This window comes from Pongo pygmaeus, chromosome Y (genome assembly GCF_028885625.2).
Source record: "Pongo pygmaeus isolate AG05252 chromosome Y, NHGRI_mPonPyg2-v2.0_pri, whole genome shotgun sequence".
Taxonomy (NCBI): Eukaryota; Metazoa; Chordata; class Mammalia; order Primates; family Hominidae; genus Pongo; species Pongo pygmaeus.
Window position 1 is genome coordinate 15,709,828 of NC_072397.2, and position 18,095 is coordinate 15,727,922.

Genomic DNA, 18,095 nt, shown 5'->3' on the forward strand with positions numbered 1-18,095 from the left:
CAATACATAGCTACAACTCCCCAAACTCAAACTTCAACTTTGTGTCCCCCTTTCATGATTTAGCATCACTGACAACTAAAACTGCCCAATTATCCCCAAAACTTGTAACCTGAAGCCAGATGACTATGTATGAACATTTTAAAAAATCATCTTCATGCCTCTAATAACTGATGGCAACACCAGAGACACTAAAAACTGCAAACCAGGGAATTCATTCAGTCTTCACTGCCATCCTCACTCCACCATCTAAAATATACATTAAGCTCAACATAGAGAAATGTCAATTGGCTGCCCTCTGGATGGGGAACAGGGCCTTTGATTAGAACTGATGAGGTCAGGAAGACAGCACCCTCATAAATGATATTAGTACCCTCCTGTAAGCAACCCAAGAGGTCCCAAGCCCCTTCTACCATGTGTAGACTCAGCAAGACGGCTGTTTAAAATCCACAAAGTGGGCCCTTGCCAGAACACTGTATTTGCTGATGCCTTCATCTTGGGCAGCTCAGGCTCTAAGATTATAAGAAATGTTTGTTATAAACCACCAAGTCTAGGTATTTTCTCATAGCAATCCTAGCAGACACAGATCGTAAAATGTATCCTATTATTCATTAAAAAGTACACTTTTCCTATGAAAATTAAGGAAGAAGTCTTTAGCTCTTGTTATATGAAGGCTTTTCACCATTTACTCTAACTTGCTGAAACACAGCCCCTATTCCAGGGTTGATAAATTGTATCTTACAGGTTGTGCTTCTGTTCCCCATTCCTTTAAGTCATTATGACAGAATGGCTCAAGAAGATAATTTGGGTTAAAAGTTCCCAGGGTCAGAGTATCATAGACACTTTTATTTATTTTTATTTTTTGACAGGGTCTCACTTTGTCACCCAGGCAAAAATGCAGTGGAGCAAACATGCTCACTGCAGCCTTGTCCTCATGGCCACAAACGATCCTCCCTCCTCAGTTCTGAGGGAAGGGGACTGCACTGATGCACTACCACATCCAGCAATTTTTTGTCTATTTTATAGGGACAAGACTGCTGCATGTTGCCAAGGCTTGTCTCAAACTCCTGAGCTAAAGAGATATGCCCACCTCAGCCTCCCTAAATGCGGGGAGTAAAGACCTTCACCATCACATCTTGAAAGACACTATTTCTTATGAGGCCACTGTGAAGATACTAGGGAGTTTCATCTTTTCATTTAATCCTCACGGTCCTACATTAAAGGTGAAGGAAAACATAACTTCATGAGATAAATAACTCACTTGAAAATCAAAGTTGGTAACTTCCTGTTTAAAATTATTTGCAGCCTTTCCCTTTAAAAATTGATGATTCTGTCAACGTTTTCTCATGAAGATGCTTCCTCTTCGCAGATTATTTTGCTACTTGATGAATTACAGACTATAAAACTTATGGAACTTTGTATATTCCATTCTGTACACTGCCTGTTCAGGAAAGCTAAATGGTTTACCTGTTTGGTTCCTATTCTTTATGTATTTATCATTAGATAATTTATTAAATCTTTAAGCCATCCCCTATCTGAAATTTTTTGCTGTTGTTTTATACACTTCACTTTACAAAAAGCATAAGGTTTAAGGTATTCCTATTCATACCTTCAATGATATCTGATAGGCTCAGCGTGATGGCTCATGCTTGTAATCCAAGCACTTTGAGAGGCAGAAGAGGGTGGATCAGGACTTTTAGAGAAGCCTGGCCAACACAGTCAAATGCTGTCTGTATTAAAAATACAAAATTTCAGCTAGCTGTGGTGGCACACACCTGTAATGCCAGTTACTCGGGATGCTGAGAAAAGAGAATAGCTTGAACCCAGAAGGTGGAAGTTGCAGTGAGCCAAGGTCCAGTCACTGCACCATGGCTTAGGTGATAAAGCCAGACTCTATCTCAAAAAAAAAAAAAAAAAAAAAAAATTGATAAATTCCCAACCCTCCTAGATTATTCCTATTTGTAAGAATATATTGCTAAAACATTGCTTACAACATTCATTGTCAAATATTTGAAGACAATATTAATGTGAGTACCTCCCAAAACTAAACACTCATTTTTCACTATGTAAACTAGGACCATTTAATTTCATTAAGCTAAGTACCTAGGAAACTTAGCAGGTTCAGTTTGATTTCAGTGGAAAATATGTTTCCATTACCACTGTCCCGCTTCAGTCACAGAATGCTTCAAGAAGAATGTTCTGGATGTTTTAAACTCTAGTTTCAACAGTATCTATTACTTTTTGACCTTTACTATTCCTCTGAAGGACAAACGTTTCAGGGTGAGGCAGACAGCTTCTGAGGGCTTCTGAAACTTGAATTTGTGATTTGTCCACCTAGGTCCCCCAAAGAGAAGAGATTATGGGCGTGAGCCACCTTGCACAGCTGAAGCTGGTAAGTTTTTTAAAAGAAACGCAGCCTAATTAGGAAACTTGTGCAGCTTCCAAGGAAGACTGCAATTGCGCCTACTTTTGTATGTTTTTATGTGCAAACCAACAAACGCAAGTTTTTACAAACAACACAGTTTACTCTGCTATTGAATTTGCTTTTGAGCACGTGTAGCAATAAAATCAGGCACTTTGCATTCCATGTATAGATTTATTCTGAAAATTTTACTACACACATTACACCTAAACAGATAGCTTTCAAATGGTATTAAAAATAATGAAATTACTTTGATAAAGATTCCTTTTCAGCTCAAAAAATTCATGGAGGAAGTTAATAGCTACCTCTCCCTACAAAACTAACTTATTTCTAGTAGTGGTACTCAGGTAATAATACAGAGACAACATTGTAATTTTCGATACCCACGGAAGAACTCTTATTTTAAATATCTGCTTCAGTCTCCTTTTTCAGATCAGCTTCCCCCAACACCTTTTCTAGAAGCCCTGTAACTTGAGCTCCCATATTCTTCACGAGGATCACGGTGCACCCTATCCACTGAAGGTGGATAGGTTTGTTCTTTTCTGCCACTGTGCCCACGACCACTGGAATAGGAATCACGATGGCTCCTTGAGTAACTCTCCCGGCTTCTGTCATATCTATCTCGTGTATTGTTATAATCACGGCGACTGCTTCCACTGAAAGTCATCCGAGGACCTGGTGCAGGTGGTACACCACGAGAGGTCCCTGCAGGGTTGATAAAATAATAGCACTTATGTTGAACTACATTGAAACATTTTTACTGGTATCACTAAACCACGAATCAGTTAAAGTTCTATTTGGAAATACCTGCTTTCCTCTGCCTCTCTTGACAGGATATTAATTGTGACTGCAATAGTCAAAATGTTTTATTTAAAAGAAGTGTCAGTGTAGTATTTTGAAGCTTAAGAAAGTCTATTCTAAAATAAAGGTTGAGTCACGTTTTCTGTAAATGAATTGAAGTTCTAACCTTCCTATAGATCCCTAGGCTTTACACTGTTAACCTTTCCCAACATTTAAACATGTTATGGTTTTCCTTTGTAATTTTCCCTAAAATTTTGTTACAGCAATGATCTGGTCTACTAAATATAATTGTATAATTTACAAAACATACCTGGACGCTTACTATAACTCTGACATGCATGTCTGTAGGAACGTCCACTTGGACGTTCTGAATCATCTCTACCATGGCCGTCATGATCACTATTAAACAAAAAACAAAACAAAACAAAACAAAAAACCTCTTCGTTAGTGTCAGAATGAACAATTTAAGACGTATATTGGAGAAAACCAGAAAATGTTATAGTACCCATATCGTCTAGAAGAATGTTCATCACGGAGAGAACGACCATAATCACGCCATGCACAGTCTTTACGTGGCGGAGCATAACACCTGGTGTCTCGGGAACTTCGATGATTTATGCTTGCATAAGTTTTAAAGAAACAAATTTTAAATGATCAACTTCTAGTATCCAAAACATAACCTGTTTACAACTTTAAAAAAAAAAAAAAAAAAAAAGGCCAGACATCTAAACAGACATTTCTTCAAGTACAATATATTCAAATACCCAAAAAGTACGGGGAACTGATACTCCTTATTAGGGATTCAGAAAATGCATTTCTAAGCCAAAATGTGACACCATACTTCCCACATACTGGAATGCCTATAAATTGTAACAAGCTGGAAATATCAAGTCTTTCAGAGGATGTAGGTAAACTGGAACCCTGATACAGTGCTTGCTGGAATGGAAAATGAGGCAGCTACTATGGAGACATGTGGTGGGTCCTGAAGAAAACAAACATAATTATCATATGATCAAGCAACTCCACACATACATAGCCAGAATTGAGTAAGTGTACTCAAGCTAATATTTGTGCCTAGAAATACTGCGGTGGAAACAACCCAAACAAAATAATGGGTTAACAGCCTGTGTAAGGAGTGAAGTGCGATGACGTAAACGAACCTTCAGGACATCCAGCAGAAAGAAAAGAGACAGACAAAAAAGTCGTGTAGTGTTTGAGCCCATTACAAGGAAATGCCCACAACAGGTAAGTTCATAAACAGAACACAGATTGATGTTTCCTGGTGGCAGCGGGAAGGGAGAAAAGGAAAGGGACTGCTTAACTGATAGTGGAGCTGTAGTCCGGAGTCATGAAAATGTTTTTTTTTTTTTTTTTTTTTTTTTTTTTTTACTAAATAGAGGTGGTTGTTACACAACACAGAATGCATTTAATGCCATTTAATTGTTAACCCAAAGATGTTTAATTTTGGTATGTGCATTTCATCACCACAACAAAAAACCAACTATTTTTTCAATTTTCCTTTACCTATCTTTAGTTGCATAAGCATCATCTCTTGTTGAGGTACTGTTCTTTCTCCGGGAGGAGGATGGCTCTCTGCGTGAAGGACCTGCATAGTTCTCTCTTCCACGTGAAATGGGACCTTTAATTTAACATGATGACATATTACGTAAAGTACAGAAAATTTGAAGAACTATCTTTTCTACTCTAAAACAACTTTAAAAATTATTTCTCCCATGACTCTCCTTCTCTTTCCCTGATTTACCAGACATTCATGACACCTTCAGCATAGCTTACAGCTTTGTATAATCTCTTGGCTCCTAAAAGGCCAGTTCCTCTTAAACACAGTTTAAGCTAAACATTAATTCTCAGGTTAACAGTTCATTTTTAACTGGAAATAACTAGTTAGTTGTTATCTTCCTTTTCATGTGAATTACTGATGACTATTAATGACACAGGGAAAATGCATAAAACCGTCAAAATTTACACTGATTTTAAAGTTTGCATATGGTGTCCTATCTCAGCCAAAGAAAGTACATTTACCCATCTTGTTCAATCTGTCTCACACACACACACAAGTAGTGCAACCCATGAACTACTGAATGTGAAATCTGTACACAAAAGTTCTTCTTTATCTCCAAGTGGTTGGCTCTATCTTAAATGAGGACAAATTAAAATATGCTCCTCCAGCTTTTCTAACGATGGCTAAGATTTATTTTACATGGAATAAGAAATACTGGTAAAAGAGTCATTACATCATTGTGCCTCGTTCAAAATAGAACAGTTTTTCCTTTAATACAGGCTTCACGTGCTATTTCTGACAGGTCAGTCTCTCACCTATGATGTGTTCACTGGCTAATCTTTAAGTGGAAATGTGCTAGCTTAAGTATTGTGAACTCAATTACTACCTAACTTCACCAATCCTCTAATACGAAATGTAAAATTGAAAACAGAAGGTTTCCATTTCCTCCATATTATGATGCATGCCTTAGTAAGAATTTTAATTTGCTCTGCTTAAACTTCTTTGCTGAGAACGGTGACTTTTTTATCGTGCTTTCTTCTGTTCCATCTGAAATCTTACCCTTCTCCTCCTTCTCAAGATTATTACTTCTATTCAATCCTACTGCTCACCTCGTGTTGCTTAGTTCTAAATTCTCTCCTCAAATAATTTCAAATCCTGCACTAAGGATCTCGCGTTAAGGTTTAAACATCCCCGTACAATCTTAATGATAAATGTACAGCCCCTGAATTTCACGACTCTGCATTTCTGTGATATCAACTTAGCTGAAAAATGTTGGACTCCTTCATGTCTACATTTCAATCCTTACTTATCTTGTTAAACAGTATTAAAGCCCAGTGACTGCTTTTCTGCTAAATGCTCTTGTAGTATCCTCAAAGAACCAGCAAGAACGCCTTGCACACAAGCATTACCGAGGTCACAGAAACTGTCTGGCCAGGCCCAGTGGCTCACGCCTCGAGCCACTGTGGAAGGCTAAAGCAGGTGGACTGCTTGAGCCCAGGGCTTTAGTGTCAGCTATGACAATGTAGTGAGATCCTGTCTCTACAAAAATAGGGAATGAAAAATTGGATAGGTGTGGTGGTGCATGCCATGAGTCACAGCAACTCAGGAGGCTGAAACAGGAGGACTGCATGAGCTCCGGAATTTGAGGCTGTAGCAAGCCATCATCTCACCACTGCAGCCTGGCCTGGTGACAGCAAGACTCTAACCTGACAAAGAAACTGAACACACAATTTTTAGATTGGAACACCAGGGGTCAAATAGAAAGGGATCTAGGATATGCAAGGATTCATTAGACTAAGAAGCCTCCCATCAAAGAATACTGCTGGGAACTTTGAGAAAAATTAAGAGGAATTCTCTAGCAAACAAAGCATTAAATGGAACGTTTGCCTCTTTGTAATCGCTTCTTTGATCTGCAGTTAAAAGGTCAAGTATTTCTTCACCATAAATCTGAAATTCACCTAGCGAGATTCAAACTAAAATAAAAGCTATCAATCAATAAGTATGTCCATGTATGTGTCAATTCTAATGTGTTACTCAATCTTAAATTAAGCATTCAGGTAAATAGCTCATTTTCAGTCATACAAAAACTACGGTCTGGCTCTCAGGTAGCATTTACCTTGGCCTCCTATCCCACTATTGCTTCTTGCCACAGTTGAAGGAGCAGATTTTTTAGGAGGAGGACTTCCAATTCTTGAAGATGGAACTCTTTTAACTCCAAACGTTCCCCTAGAAGAACTCATGTGGAGATCAAGAGTGTATCCACCATCACCTGTATTTCATACAAAATCTTTTTAGTTGAGAAACGTCGCTGTTTTTTAAATGGCTAAATATTAGATGTGTATAAATCTTTCCTGCAGATTGTAATTGTAAAATTGCACAATTATCTAAACTAATAACCTTTAGTATTTCTATATGAAATTAGTTTAATTCAAGCAATAAAAGTCCATTTAGAAAATCTACAAAAATAATCAGGAATCATTTCATATATTGGTGTGAGAGAGAGATGTGGGATAAGTGGAGAGTGAAGAGAGAGCAGAAATCTATCATTCAAATATCTAAATATAATCTAGATCAAGAAAAACATATTAGGAGATCAGTAATAAATGGCTGCTCATATCATTCTGGTATGAAGAAAGCTTCGTGAAAACATATCATAAAATTAAACCAAATTCCACTCAAAGGAACTCAAATAATTACAGAATCAAAAGGTGACACCTTAGAAAAGTACATGATCTCTAAAACTTGTTAACATAATTTAGATTCTTAAACTTCCCTTATGTAATAGTAATTTTCAGCTTGGGCTATGCTCAATTTTAATAATCTTTAAGAATTGCATAATAAATAATGAAAAAATTTATATATGTGTGTGTGTATATATATACACACACATATAAATATATGTATATATACACACACATATAAATATATGTATATATACACACACATATAAATATATGTGTATATACACACACATATAATTATATGTGTATATATACACACATATAAATATATGTGTGTATATATACACACATATATAAATATGATTTATATGTGATCTTTAGACTTTTCCTGAGTCACAGACTCTTTGAAGAAATTAGAGTTCTACATTCCTTAAACGGCAGATGCTATATGGCAGGCCAATGCGCAAGTTCTCCATATGAAATGAAAAATAAAATAGATTTGCTTAGATGCTTGCACATGTATAGACAGAAAAACAAATATAGTTGAATCAATCCTAAAATACTGAGTTACAGCCAGGTGCGGTGGCTTACGCCTGTAATCTCAGCACTTTGGGAGGGCGAGGCGGGCGGATCACGAGGTCTGGAGATCCAGACCATCCTGGCAAACACGGGGAAACCCCGTCTCAATTAAAAACACAAAAAGATTAGCCTGGTGTCGTGGTGGAGGCCTGTAGTCCCAGCTACTCGGGAGGCTGAGGCAGGAGAATGGCATGAACCCAGGAGGTGGAGTTTGCAGTGAGCCAGGATCGCACCACTGCACCCCAGCCTGGGCGACAGAGCGCGACTCCGTCTCAAAAAAAAAAAAACAAAACAAAACTGAATTACAGACATTACATCTTAACAGACAGTTTTCAAATAGCATTCAAAATTATGAAATTACTTTGAAAAAATTCATTTTCATCAGTATACCTCAAAAAATTCATGGAATAAGACAGTATCTACCTCTCCCCACAAACCAATCTATTTCTTTTACTGGTACTCAGCTAATAATGCTGAAACAACATTTTAATTTTCGATATGTGAGAAAGAATTGGTATGCAAGAACTATTATTTTAAAGATCTGCTTTAGTCTCCTCCTTCACATCAGCTTTCCCTACCACCACCTCTAGAAGCCCTGTAACTTGAGCTACAATGTGCTTCACAAGGAGGATGGTGCACCCTATCTGTTCCTTTCTTCCACCGTGCTCACCATCACGGGAACAGAAATCACCACGGCTCCTTGAGTAACTCTCCAGACTTCTGCCATGTCTATCTCATGTATTGTTATAACCGTGGTGACTCCTTCCACCCTAAGTCATCAGAGGCCCTCCCTCATGTGGTGTACCACGGGAGGTCCCTGCGGTGTTGATAAAATAATAGAAAGTACGTTGAGCTACATTTCAACATTTTTACTGGTATCACTAAAGCATGAACCAGTTAAAGTACTATTTGGAAATATCTGCTTTCCTCTGTCTTTGGGGTCACGATATTCATTATGCCTGCAATAGTCAAAAGGTTTTATTTAAAAGAAGTGTCAGAGTAGGATTTTGAAGCCTAAGAAAGACTTAAACTTAGATATTTCCTGAGTCACAGACTCTTTTGACTAATTAACGTTCTACATTCCTTAAGTGGAAAATGCTTTATGGCAGCCCACTATGCAAATTATCCATATCAAAATATTTGCATCCATGTGTGCATGTGTATACACAGAAAAATAAATGTTGTGCAAGCAATCCTAAAATACTGAGTTTCTACTGTCCTTCTGGAAGGTTTTCAAGATTTCACTGTATTTTGACAATGCAACATCTATGAACTACGGGGCCCCAAAGAGAGAAACTCTAAAGTATTACGAATGTGAATGAGTTCTGCAGAAAACCTGTGGAGTACACACAATCATCATTCATAAACTCAGTTCAGTTGAAATTTATGTTATTTCCGTGCAAAGTAATTAAGATTTTAAAACAACTTTTAGATATTAGTTCAATCTTTCCTATAATACGTCTTTAGCACTTACAAATGATTTTGCTTATCAACAAGAATTTACTTTTCCTGGGAAGTAAATAAAATTGAGAAATTTCTACATCTTCCAACACTGTCTTTCAGTCCTATGGTTCCATCTTTATATTGTAAAACATTACCCAAGTGTCCTCCACGTGAGTGATGCCACCCTCTTCTTCCTCCACTGCTTCTTCTTGTAGACCTCAGACTTCCCGAAGGGCTTCTGTGTCTTGAAGGAGGTGGTGTTCTCCGCGTACCACCACGTTGAAAGGATGGTTTATTGGCTTCTTCTACTTTTATTGCTTTTCCATACAAATACTGAAAGAATAAAGTATACAATCGAGAAAACTGTCACAGTTAACCTAAACACATTTTACAGATGTTTTACATCAACTCTATTTCAGTTCTACACGTTTTCACCAAAGACAAACATTTTTCTTTTTTTTTTTAATTTTTTTTTTTTTTTCCTGAAATGATCGCGTCCTTCACAATGTGAAATTTGAGACATTTGCTGAGCACATGCCTTCCATGAAGGGATAAACAGAAATTCTATTATTCAGTTTCCTTGAAAGGCCTCCAATATTAAAAAATAACACCTCAAAAAATTAACCCATCACACATTCTGCCAGACAATGTGGCACATGTTCTTTACAATACATAATTTACTTCACCTTTGCATCCACGTCACTTATTTAAAAGCCTCAGTGTTTCAAGTGTATATAAAAGAATGTGTCATTTTAAAAAGTAAGGTTATTTATTCAAAGGCATTAGTTACATTATTCATTTTGAATTGTTTCCTGTTTATTGTGCTCATACTCACATACAAGGTCCCAGTATAATTTACAATTCTGTATTTACTCTACTTCTGTTTCCTTAAATGTGATATAGGGTTGGTCTCCTTCATGTCTTCTGCCTTACTAATTTCTTATTTGGCCTTAGACGTGTCCCTGTAAAACAACTCGTAGTAGAGTACTGCATGCTGTTTCTCAGAAATGCTTAAATGTCCTAATTAAATTCACGATAACTTTCTTCAATTTAATCTTTTCTATAGGCCAAAGCAATGTTTCAAAACAGTTTAGCTAAGAACTCTATTTCAAAATCACATGGCTTTGGTAGTTGGGGGAAGATCTTAGATACTTTCCAAGATCTCTTGCAGCCACGTAGCCAGTTGTTCCTACCTTGAGACTTCTTTTGCTACTTCTGGGCCAAAAATATTTTCCCCAGATTTGCACATGGCTGCTCGCTTCCCAGTATTCCAAGGTCAGCCAAAATTTCTTAAACTCCTCATTCGTCCTGAAAACTCTAAGTACCTCCTTATTTCCGTTCTTAATAGTTATGTGCATATAACACTTATATTTATTTTTATACAATAAAATATGGGAGATGAAGTGATTTAGAAATCACAGCTACAAAAACTACCTCTTCTTCTGCTTGAAAACTAGCGGAAAAAATTATCATAGATTACTATACAAAAGTCAAAATTATCTCCAGTCCTGACACCATGCCATGAAGAGAAAGCAGCTCTCGTGTTCTACCACACCTTCAAACACAGAAGTATAAGAGTGAATAAAAATGTACTGTCTGCTGTGTACCAGGAAGTCTGCTAGATATAACAGAAATGAAAGCAACTAGGAAAGTTTAAATATGCACTAAAGACAATTTAACGATCGAGAGATTAATACATGGTACAGGGAGTACAAAATACCTAGTATATACGATGAGGAAGAAACTCTAAAATCTAAGTTGTTTTTGAAGAATAAATTATTATTTCGTAGACATTTACAGAGAATGGTAACGCTCACCAAGTCCAAGAAAGCATACTCGAGATAGCACAAAGGGTAACAGAAACTACAATCAGATTGTGATAATGTTATAAAACACAAAAAGCTCCAAAGCGTCCAGGATGGAATGATCTTGACTGCAACACAAAGGAATTCGGTAGTTAACAGTATTACAGAAAAGTTTAAAGCCGTAGTAAACACACAATCCCTGGAATTTAAGTCTCAATAGGACAAGAGTCCATGGATTGGATCAAAACAAGTCCAACAACACACTGGGAAAATCAGGAATTAGGTATGCGTGTTACATAAATCACTCTGGTGACAGACTAAAAATGTGCTTAGGAGAAAAGGGCAACGATGGGACAAAAATGTCAGTTAGTTGCTCTGTTATCCAAATTCAATGTTCTCATATTATTTTCTATGTTCAACTTCTTAACACTTCCTTCAGTGAAAAGGTCCTCTTTAAATATACTTTCTCTAGAATACATTTTCAGGGAATGGACAAGAATGTTTCCGTCTAGTGAGTCTGTCTAGGTGTCTCTTTACGGAAGACTTCTTTCTTGTAAGTGTGTCTAGGTATATATCCACGGTTTGTCTACGCTACAAAAGTCTTTCCAGGAATCGGACGTAACTCCCTTAATAGCATGTCATAAATATTGACTTCTTTCTCTCATATTCCTGACGGTTCTTTCTAAGTTTTAAACCTCTTTGTAAGCTTCTGAAAATCTACCTACGCTCATATTGAAGTACAAACATGGAAATTGGGTTACCATAGAGTAATTCATACAACGTTTATTTCTATATCCTTTCAAAAACACTTGCATCTATGAGGCAAAAAGAAGAGGATGGCTAAAGCATTTCAGTTCACACGGCATTCTGCTATCTTCAAAAGTTTAGTAATACTAGAAAGACCTACTAATACTGCTAATTGAAAAACAAAGTTAAAACATTATTCACTAGGGACCCTTACCTTTCCATTCATATCTTTGGCAGCATTCCTAGCATCTGCAGGGTTCTCAAAAGTAATAAATGCGAAGCCTCTACACTTGTTTTTTCGATCTTTCTTCCAAACAACTAAAATACATGAAAACATTTTACATGTACATAACTAACTCACCATAATAACACACATCTTAGAGTTACATGAAATCAGAAAATAATTACATTTCACATCATTACTACGATTCTTAATACTGAGTCACCCATATAACCTGCCTATTATATTTCATTTTGCTCTCCAGCTGCACAAATAATTTACTTTTGCTCATTTTCCTTTTGAAGTAGTAGGTGACCCTTTCCACAGACCCTTCAGCTGCTGCCATGAGAATTATCCGAATATCAAACAGAAACTTCAAAACAACAGTTTAAAAACAAACAAAAAAAATCATTTTAATTTAAGAATTCAAGGAAATATTTTCAGTGTATGTCTACTTTGGTAAAAAAATAAATATAAAATATACAGAAATATATGTTGGCATCAAGAGTTACCTTCCGACACGCGACCATGTTCCCCAAATACTGCTTTAAGCGTCTTTTCATCGGCTTCTCTACTTAGCCCACCAACGAAAAGCTTGCCAGGCTGATTCGCTTCCATCATTTAGCTGTAAAGGATGAAAATTTATCTATATTTAGATAACAATAAGAGAGCCCAAAACATAAAATTTTATTACATACTGTGTTGAAACCTCAAGTGAAATACCCTTACAGAGGCTGACATCTTCCTAGTATTACTTACTCGAAATATGAAAAATGTGTAACATACAGAGCAAAAGCAGCACTGACTTCATGGAAAAACGCTGCATTTTACTACAAACCTCACAAAAACTCCTTTATAAAACTTAGATAACAAAAGCCATTGCGATTTTATAAAGTTGCAATACTCAGGAAGCCCGCACTTAAATACTTTGATTTGGTAACTAAACATTTAGGAGGTACAATGTGATTTTGTTTGTTTGTGTGTTTGTTTTCTTTTTTTTTTTTTTCCAGAGACTTCAATTTCCTTTAGGCAAAGTGTACGTCCATTAATAGCATTTAATAAATACTGTCTTCCTTCTCTCATATTCCTGAGAGGAGGACTGAAGCGTCCTCCAACCAGCTTCAAGTGATCGTGCCACATCTCAGCTTCCCAAGTAGCTGGGCGTACAGGGGCTGGCGATCTCAGCTGGGCATGTGTGTGGGTGTCTGTGTGTGTATAGAAACAGCTTTCCCCATGTTGCCGAAGCTGGTCTCGAACTCCTGGGCTCAAGTGATCTGCTTGCATGAGGCTATGAAACCGATGGGATTTCAATGGTGAAACACCACGCCAAGACTGCTATTTGGATAAATGATTAAATTCTCCTAATTAAAGTACATGCTTTCTTGGGGGAGTATATTTTAAATATTTTACAAACGTTTAGTGATTTGAAATATACGAGAGATCAGGGATCCCCAAACACGGGCCTCCAACGGGTACCTGTCTCTGGCCTGTTAGTAATCCCGACGCAGAACAGGTGGTGAACCACTCGCACTGCCTGAGCCCCGCCACCTGTGGGATCAGCAGAGGCATTGCATTCTCACAGGAACCCTACTGTGAACTGCCCATGCGAAAAATCCACGTGGCGCTCTCCTTACGAAAACGTAATGCCTGAGAACAACCTAAGGTGGAACAGTTCCATCTAGAAACCATCCCACCTATCCTCCCGCTGCCACACCCTGTCCTCCTCACAGATCCCCTGCCCGGTCCCTGCCCCCTGTCACACCGCTCTGACCCGAAGCCCCGCCACACCCGGTGCCCGTTGGGGCCCCGACACCCACCACCCACCCCAACGTGTCCAACTCGCAGCCTTCTCCCCCTACCCACCCCTTGTCTGGGGAAAAATCATCTTCCACTAAGCCCGTCCTTGGTGCCAAAATGGCAACAGATTAACGGAGCTCATTATGTTACACAGGCCGGTCTCCATCTCCTGACCACAAGCCATCCTCCCATCTTGACTTCCCCAAATTGCCCGGATTACCAGAGTACGTCTGCATGCCAGGTTAATAAAGTAACTCAAGCGCGATTATTTCGTTTCCGTTTTAGGCTATCTATCGCCATTTACCTCGATTACACTCACTTACTCGGTTTAAATTATTTACGATACCAGAGATACAGGAAACATTTCCAATAGTGTCTTACAAGGAGGGAGACATTTCAAGGCTTTACAGACACAAATTTAAACTGTGATTATTTATGGCCCCAGACTTCTACATACACTAAAGTAACGCAATTTATGTCCAATGTTGATCATTCCTGCCAGACAAATCAGAAATTTGACACGTGCTGACTAACAGGACAAGTTTTTCATCACAGTGGTTAAATTAAAGTGCCTGCATATTTAAATTATGACCACATACCGAGAGAAAAACCGCTATAATAGAAAGTGCACACGAAAACAATGGCGCCCTAGCTCGCTGTCCCACGACCTTACCCACCGGTCAGACATGGCCGACAGTGAAAGGAAGACTCCTCAAGAAACAGACAACGAGTTCATGAAAATTAGTTTCTTAATAACACTAGCGATTTCTTTCCCTCCTTTGTCCTCCCCTAATTCAACACCGACACATTGAAAACCCATCTGCTTTTACAGACAACATCCAGAAACCTCGCTGTCTTTGTATTTTTGCTGAGAGACCAACCTGAGCAGAGAAACAGAAAATAAAGATGCTTTTGAGTAGGACAAACGGCCTCTGGGTCGCGGGGCCCTCACGGCGCATGCATCTGGCTGCCGCACAACGGGTGGCCGACCGCGGCCTAAGATGCCACAACCGGACCGTGCGCCAAGCACGCCGGAAGTGCCGGAACAGCCAGCCACTCTCCGCGGCTGATCAGTGCGTGGGCGGAGGGCGTCTTCCGGGGTTTCCCGCATCCAGTGGCCCGCAGCTCCACCATCCCGGGGAAGGCCTTCCGCGAGAAGCCGCGAGAGCTTGTAGCAGGGGGCGCCGGCAGTGTGCGCTTTGGAAGTGGGTGCTTGGAAGTCCTACACCCTAACTGGCATCCTGACTGTCGCAAGCCGTTGACCCACGGTGAACACATGAAACATCTCTGTTCCTTAGGCGGACCAGGCAGATATTACTGAGAACTGCCGATCTAGTGTATAGAGAGAGGGACCAGCGCCGGCGGCTTGGGCGGCTTAGGCACGGTGGGGCCGGGCGGGAGCCTGGGAGGAAAGTCGCCTTCTTTTACAGAAGTACAAGAATTCCCCTGCTCTTGAGGACAGAACGCTTGCAGGGACTCTCGCAGGTCTAGGCAAATGCAGGCTCCCAGTATCATGCTTCCTCCCTGAGGATGCTGTTCTCCCAGGAGCATTCCGAAGGACTTCTCATCCAGTGCCCTGGGTACACTGGAGGCCAGCAGCCAGGGATGCCCATCGATTGCCTTCGTGGACGCTGTTGTGTACTGCCTTACTGACCCAGAGGCTCCCGCAAGCGCAGTCGCGGCCGCGATGCCCGCTGGCAGGGCTCTGCAAGACCAGGACTTCTGCCTATGGCTCCTAGATTCCTGCACGCAGGTGACCCTGCAGTGGCCCATGGCCCACGGCGAGTAAGGCGGGCTGCGGGCCCGGTGGGGCTTCCCGGGAACACTGTGTCCACGTAGGTGTGGCAAAGGATTGTCAGCAGGGGACGCCCGCGGGCTTCCGGGGAAGCGGCCCCCAGAGGCCAGGTGTTGCGGAGGTGTGGGGAGGGAGGAGTAGGCCGTGGTCTGTGGGAGCTCCGGAGGAGGGCTCCCGTGGTCAGCCTTGAGGCAGGAGAGGGCGGCAGCGGTGCAGAGGGAGGAGGCGGCCTTGAGGGAGGATGCGGTGCTGGTTGTGGACAACATAATGGCGGTGGTCCAGGTGGTGGCCAGGGAGGAGGCCGACGCCAAGTGGCAGGAGGAGGATCAGAGGGAACAGCCTGGCCCTGGCCCCAGCTGGCAAAGGACTCTCTGGACATCCTTCTCTTGGAGCTGGGCTACACGAACACCCCAGGCCCCAGCGCATGCCCAGTTTCTGGGCCAGATCCTCAACCTTGCAGCTGCCCATTCGGGCTGGCTGGCAGCTGGGGCTGGGTGTTAGGCTTCCCAAGGCAAGATGGGGTGGGGCCAGGCCAGAGCCGCAGGGGCTCAGCCAGAAGACAGAGGATGGAGAACGGGAGGGAAACCGAGGTCAGGCTCCTGTAGATAGGAAGGCAGGTTGTTTGTGGGTGCCATCAGAGCACGTGGTAGGGACGGGTAGGCAAGCTCATCAGGAAGTGGGGAGAATATCCGCGCCAAGGACCCGTCACACACAGCACAATGTTGAAGGGCACTTTTCTCTTGGAAAGTCCCTGGAGGAAGGGGAGTCTGCATGCCAATTCCAGCCATGAAACCATTCCGGCTGCCCATGCCTGTTTCTAGCAGGCTCATCCCAGAAACCCAAGGTGCACACCCAGAATTCGGCCCGGATCACAAAGCGTGAAGACGTCCTGCTTAGCTACCTGAGGGAACTTCACCTCAGGCTGTGGACATTGTGTCTGGGGAAGGGGTGGGGTTTCCGAGTCAGGTTGGTGTCACCTTGGTACCACAAGGTGTCTACGGGGAGAGCTGAGAAGAAGAAAAGCATGCTTCACCCCAGCTAGCAGGCCACCTCCGCCCATCTAGATGAAAAGGTCCCTTTGAGTCTCTCCTCTTTCTCCTTCTTAGCCAGGCAGGTGACCGGAATTCAGCCATCCCAGGTACCTACCGGAGGCAGGATGAAGCTTTCCTCTTGTCACAACACTTATCTCTGCATGGAAGGGATCATGAAGGAGCATCGTGTCGGCGTCCTCCTAAAGGAGCGCCTCCCGGCATGGTAGAGGAGGTGGTATGCGGAAGGGTACACCTGGCATAAGACTTTGGGACTCCTCTCCCTGGAGGATACAGGGTTACTCATTCCACTGCAGGCTAGGGGTTCTGGGATCATGAAGGTCAAGCCCCCAGCTACAGGCAGGAATCTGCCTAACTGAGGTTCTTCAGCTGGTTGGCTGACCATGAATGCCCAGGTCTGCAGCCTTGCTAAGGTGGGGCCGCTGTGGGGCCTCATGTGAAAGGAGCTTGGGGGTTGTTCCTTGGCCTCTGGGGAACGGGCTTTGAGGCAAGACCTGACCTGTCATGGAACACTTTCCCCAGTCCCCTGGATCATCAGCCAGGGGCTGTAGCTCAATCCCCTCTAGTACTACCTGAGGGAGTTAGGGCCTCAGAGAGGAGGCCAGGGCTGGGGGCTGAGAGTCCTGTGGGTGCTGGCGCTGGGACACACATGGACAACCCAAAGCTCCGAAAAGAGACTGCAGTGAGCAAACCCAGGCCATCCATGGGCTGAGACAGAAATACCCATCAGGGAACTGTAACACGCACATTTCAGGGCTGTGGAACCTTAAGCCGCCTAAGTGGCCTGGGTGGCTAAGTTCAGTGTGTGAGAAGCAGGTCTCAATGGATAGCTGCTTCAGCATCCCTTACCGGCTTCCTAAACCCACCCTTAGGCCTGCTACAACCTGAGGCTCAGTTTGGGCTCCACTAGAACCCCCTCACCCTCTAGGCAGATGTCCACCCCATGTCCGTCTATGTCTATGTGCTTTCAGAATGGCTCTCCCAGCCCTCTCGTGTACTTTTCCGATGACCCCAGGCTTTCTGGCCCAGCCCAGTTGACAGTGAACAGCTCTTCTGGTGGCAGTCCCAGCTCACCGGGGCTGACCAGAGATGAAGGACTGACCCCCATCTTTTACCGCAGCCAAGCGAGCCCAGGCCCTCTTCTCTCAGCCGGCCAGCCTCCTGTCCTTGCGGCCCGAGTATGCGCTAATCACTGTCTCTGTTTCCTCTCTCCCCCATCCCTGCCTTCTCCTGCTCCAGG

The 18,095-nt window shown here is 41.8% G+C and overlaps 1 pseudogene; it reads right to left on the reverse strand.

The window, feature by feature from the left end:
- Positions 1-2,948: 2,948 nt before the first annotated feature.
- On the reverse strand, positions 2,949-15,023 carry LOC129025868 (RNA-binding motif protein, Y chromosome, family 1 member B-like; annotated as a pseudogene).
- Positions 15,024-18,095: the final 3,072 nt, after the last annotated feature.